Below are 6186 nucleotides of genomic sequence, written 5' to 3' on the forward strand. Positions count from 1 at the left end.
CAAGCCTACAGAAATGAAATTGAGGTGTCCATGTCAACATTTAAAAATTTCTCCTCAAATACAGCAAAACCTGGCATGATCCTTAGATTAAGTTTCTGTTGGGGAAAGAGGGGAAGAAGAAAGTTTTCTCCTTTAGTCAGGTGAAACTCATGGGTATTTGTTATCACATTTTAAACTACAAACCCACAGAGACAGGACTAATGATTGTTTTATTTTTGAGGATAACCACACAGAGATATGCCCACAGTCAAGGAACCCAAATTCATTTTTCTGCTCTATTGCAGACTCTGCAGGAATTTTGAAAACCACTTAATTCCCATATGTCATATCCCTTTCAGTGAATGGAAATCATAGAACCTCACTATATGAAAGGGTTTTTTTAAGACTAAAATCTTTAAAACAGAAAGTTGTTCATGTGTTACAGGAAAGGGGACCAAGTAAATCAAATGGAGAGAATACTCTGTAATCACAGATGTGCTGTCCTCCCATGGTGCTCCTGACATGCACACCAACACTGCAGGATGCAGGCAGTGCCTACACCATCATTAAATTATTAAATGCTTGTCTGTTGCAATACATTTTTCCACTTGTGTAGCTTATTAACTTTGCTGTCACCATCACTCAACAAGCAGATACATCAGCTGATAGAAAAAATGCCAACATGAGGATAGCAAGTTCACAGGTTAAAAAAAGTCTTTCCTCTATAAATAGAGTTGGTATAAATCACAAGAATCTGCAAAATGGGCCTGGGAAAATTAGCTGCTGACCTAAAAACACTTCCTGTTGGCTGTCTGGGAATCCATTTCACACAGTTAAAAGTGACAAGAATTAAAGTACCTAAAGAAGCAGGACTTTATGGTGAAATAAAGAATAAATTGTCCTAGCAAATATGAAAAATAAACCAAGTGCAACTAATAAAAATACAATTATACTATTGTGCAAGTATTCTAAATAATCAAAAGGCAAAATGAGCCATACTTTTTAAACTCTTAATGAAGAAATAATTATAATATGTTTCAGTGTCCTGCAGTCCTTGTGGCAGCTCTGGAATTTCAGCAGCTGAGCAGCCAGCAGGCCCCATGACCTGCAGTTGCATCTGGCAGTGTGTGGTGGTTAAACAGGGAACTCAGCACAGCCATTTCTGTAGGAAACTGCTGACTAGCATTGGGAAGAATCTAGTCAATTTGAATTACTCTTCAAATTAAAGGGAATATAATTAATGAAGACATTTTGATCTCAAGGAAGGAACTAGCTTGCTGTTTTTCATTCAAAGTTAATGCTACCCTTCACTGCTGGAACTCTTCAGCTAACACTTCACCCAAGTGTCCTCTGCTGTCACTCAAAAAATGCCCCTTAGGGAGTGCTAAGGAAATTTATTCAGGAAATAAAATGAGGGCATTGAAACAGGGATTTTCTTAGGTCCAGCTCAGTGCATCACCAGGTTTATTGCAGCATACTTCTGTTGTGCTCATGCATGTGACACTTCTGTAACACCAATTAATTCAGTGATGAATTCCTCTTTACTTTAAAGCTACTTAACTAGAAATTATTTAGAGACACCAGATTTTTACATTCCAGGAACTTTGAACTGTCACATAATTTGACAATTAAGGTCTAAAGAATACATAAAAGCATATAACAAGATATGACTCTAAGTTGTAGCCCTCTAGATAAGCTTAGCTCCAAACAGAAAAAAAAGGCCTCCTCAAATTCATTTTGAAAACCAGAAAAATATATTGTGTAACACAGGACAGAATATCCATCTATAAACATATGCCCATATTCTTCAAATTTTGTAGTAAAACTCCTAAAATTGCAGAACAACCTTTCCAATAAATGGCAAAAACACATCAAAAAATACTTGTTTGTTTCTGTAATCTCTCAGTTAAAATAATTTCTCATACTGGGTGAATTACATGAATTATAAAATTTGGTACAAGACTGCAGAGCAAACTTCCTTCTTTGGAGTGCTTAGGCAATTCAGGTTAGATATTTGCAGCTGCCCCTTAAAGTCTGAAGACCAGTGAAATGCAATCTTTGGACTCTAATTATGTATTCAAGCTTACAAAGTCTCTAACCTCAACCTTAATTGTCTTTGTCCAAAATAAAGTTGCCAAAGATACATTTCACTGTTTAATATGGTGGATTATCCATTAGCATAATACAGTATTTTGTCTGAGTCTGTTAATTGGTTTCATGATTTTCCCAGTTGTTCAGACTGAGTTATTCTAAGAATTCACAGCTGGTATGGGATTGCCTACATAGCTAAAATATGTGTCTTGGTAATGGCTAATATTTCCAATCAAATACATGTTGGCAAAGTGTTTAGGCTCAGGATAAATCATTCTACTGGCCACAGTATAGCAAACAAAAGGAGAAAAAATTATACATTATGTCATGGAAAATAAATTTTATATCATTCATCTAGAGCATTAGGGCTCACAGACTCTTGGAGTTAGATCTATACCCTTAATCATGCATAATCCCATTGATAAGAGTTTAAAAAGTTTCAAAAACAAAACAAAAAACCTAAACCAGCTTTGCAGAGAAAAACTTCCCAGAATATTGACTGGGAGAAGCAGAAATACAACCACTGAGTTAACTGTCTCACTGCAAGTGCTCACTCTTCAAGATATCCATCCTGCTTTTAGATGTGCTTAAACTTAATGTGCAGTTTTGCAGGTGCCATCAGAGCAGTAAATGTGTCAGGGGTCCCTGTAGAATGATGCGTCACTAAAAACTGCATAGTAGAGTCTGTCCCAAGAGAGTCAAATCACTCTGGCCCAGTGGCTGCAACACTTGAACAAATGCACGAGGATCATTTCAGAAGGGATTCTTGCCACTCTGAGCGTTGGAGGTAAAGGCCTCCTTCCCAGTGAAAGTAAACAAGATCCAACAGCCTCATTTTCACTTGCACCACTGAAAATCTCAGTTTACTACAGATGCATCCAATATGCAGAATGTCTTCCAGATCCTACTAATGGCACACAAAGAATTTCAAAACGGCCAACACAGAAAGACACAAAACTGTCCCCCTCTCCTTTCCATGGAACAGCACATAACCAGAGGAGGGAAAAGCCTTATCTGCAATTCCTTCTCTATGCACATGAGTTGGGAACTTTTGCTGGCCCCGATTATAGTTTGCCAATTTTTATATTCATCTCCTCAAAAACACAAGATATACTGACACTCACTCTGAATCATGTGTTCACTCTTATAAAACCAGCTGATCTCCCACATGCAGGATCATGTCTGTTCTCCCTTGCCCACATTATTATTTGTATGGCCATACAGGAAGCTCAGTCAGCCTGTTCTGCTTGAAGGCAAATCAGGCAAAGTTTTCAGCTAGTTTCCAACCCAGCTTACCATGGAATTGCGCTAACATTATTACTGGCTCAGGAGAAGCAGTGGAAATATGTGACTGGGGAAAGATAGGGCTGTTTTCTGGGTCACAGTCTCACTCAAGGGACTTAAGTGACTGAGACAGAAGCCTAAATTTGGGAATCAGCTCCAAGAGCAAATATATTCTCATGAATCCTCCCTCTCACTACTCCTATACTGCCAGTTGCTTTTGCAGGAGATTTCAATGTTTTTTCTAAGATGCTGAAATAAAAGCAGGAGAGGATTTTTAATCATGTGAATTTGACTTGTGTCAGACAACTGTAGCTTCAGCAGTTTATCTGAAATCTTCCACTGTGCTGCTCTCTTTGTTTTGGTTATATCATTTGCTTCCACTTCAAGAACCTAGAACATCAGACAGCATTGCTGAGCACAGACCAAGAACCAGAAATATGTAATACAGATGCTAAAACCAGCACTGGCTTTTTATTACTCTGCCACATTTTTCTATCATGCTGGAAATAATAATTTTGAAATATCTCGTTTCATAAGCACAGTTGCTGGATCTCTGCTGGTGCAATACTTGAAATATATTTTTTAGAAATAGATGCAAATTTTTCTGCTGTGCCAAAGGAAAATTAAAATTGTAATGTTCTGTCAAAGGAGGAATTATATATTTTTTGACAAATTAACAATGTTCATGGAAATGAGATGCTATATAGCCAAGTGAAACTTAATCTCTTTTCATGCAGCTTCTCAGAAAGAAAATATTAACAGCTATTGTACAATCACTCACCCACTCCAACTTACTATTAGTTAGACAACATGTGAAAACTGCAAGCTACCTGATTCTACTTCCAAAGTTGTAATGTCATGCTAATCTTAACTTCTTGCAATCTACTTGAACATAAGAGGAGCTGTTACCATCACAAAACCAACAAAAATATGTTACATCAGGATATAACAAAGTATAATAAATTATAATAAATTTGAGGTGAGTTACCCTTTGAGGAGGGGCCTAGAATTGCAAGGCTCTCTCAGTTCTTCCTGACTTCCTTTGTGATTACAGAGTATTATTTGTATGTGAAGCCCTGGCATGAGAGTCCTAGAAAACTAATTTTCACAGATTTAGAGAACAAGCATAGCCTGGAAGAATTAAATCTTAGCTTCCTTGCAACTGTCTCAAAGTTCACTGAATTCTACCTGAAATAAGAGAAAAATTATTCCTTCATTTCTTGAAGTCTAGGTTAAGAATGGGCAGTTTTAGTTCTGAGCATTTTTAAGATAAAGGTACTTGTGTATTGTTCCATGTATCTCATTAATACTTTTATTTACAGAAATATTTCTTTTACCTTTTGCTGTACACATCTGGGACTTCAGCTAGAAATATTTTTACAGGCAAAGGCCAAAGTCTTTCAGATTGTGTCCATGATGTCTGCACCCAGATAAGTTCCCATTGGACTGATGCATTGCCCATGTCATCTGGCTGTCATCTCTATGTATATTGATTTTTCACATTTCCTGAAAAGTTTACAGCATTGTATATTCACAGCTGTGTATACCAGGTATTCTTGCTTTTTCTTGCTCCTGAAATCTGGGAAAACCTACTTTCTTTTCTCTGTCAGGGCATTCCAGGGACTCTTTTCATTTTCAAAGCAGGACACAGGCCCTTTTTAGTACCTCTATTTTATGCATTTGAGCATCATTTACATCTTTGAAGCTTCTCTCACCTGCAGTACATACAGTGATGAGTAGTGGCTTGGTTATTGTACCCTGTGTACTCAAGAAAAAAAAAAATTGCCCATTTGCAAGTGTAATTTTGGAATGTCTATGAATGTAACTTAATAGAGAAACAATTCCTATCTCCACTGTCAAGCTTCTGCTGCAGAACTTGGAATCTGCATAAGGCACAGGTTTACCAACAGCCCTGGGGCATAAATCCCAACTCAGGCATATCCCAATCCTTTCCTGTATGCATGGGAGTCCACCATCTCCAGCCTTCATCCTGTTTTTAGGGCAGTTCTCTGGGGAATACACACTTAAAGAACTTTGCCTCATTTCTGTACGTAGCTACCAAGCCTGTAATGGTTTCAGCCCAACCAGCAGCTCAGCTCCATGCAGCCTCACTCTCCTCATGTTGGGATACAGCACAAATTGGAAGAGTAAAAGTGAAAAAAACCCTCATGGATTGAGATAAATATAGTTTAACAGGTAAAGCCAAAGCTGTGCATGCAAGCAAAGCAGACAGGGAATTCATTCATCTCTTCCCATGGGGAGGCAGCTTTTCAGCCATCCCCAGGACAGCAGGGCTCCATCATATGTGACGGTGACTTGGAAAGACAAACACCATTGCTCTGAATCCCTTCCTTCTTCCTCAGCTTTACATGCAGAGAATGGCACCCTGTGGAGTCATGGTATCAGCATGTGGAAATGCCTTCAATCAGTTGGGGTCAGCTTCTTGTGCCACCCCAGCCTCCTCAGAAAAAGCTGAAAAGGCCTCAGTGCTGTATCAGCACTGCTCAGCAATAGCTGAAACATCTCTGTGTTATCAGCACTGCTCTCAGCACAAGTCTGAGGTACAGCCACATGCCAGTTACTATGAAGAAAATTAACTCTACCCCAGCCAAAACCAGCACAAAGTCAAAGAAAGCAAGATTAAGTCACTCCTACAAAGTAAAAATGCACTTTTTACAAATAACAAATAAAATGCAAACCCTCAGACCCCAGTGGTACAAGACCTTATCTGATTGTAGAACAAGTGGATTAAAACACTAAGCCTGAATAAACACAAAACCCAGTTCTCTAATGAGGCTTGAGACAGAAATGTTGCACAACTGGGATTCCATT

Source organism: Melozone crissalis, unplaced genomic scaffold (genome assembly GCF_028551555.1).
Source record: "Melozone crissalis strain CALT ecotype California unplaced genomic scaffold, PUWL_Pcris_2 ptg000016l_1, whole genome shotgun sequence".
Lineage (NCBI taxonomy): Eukaryota > Metazoa > Chordata > Aves > Passeriformes > Passerellidae > Melozone > Melozone crissalis.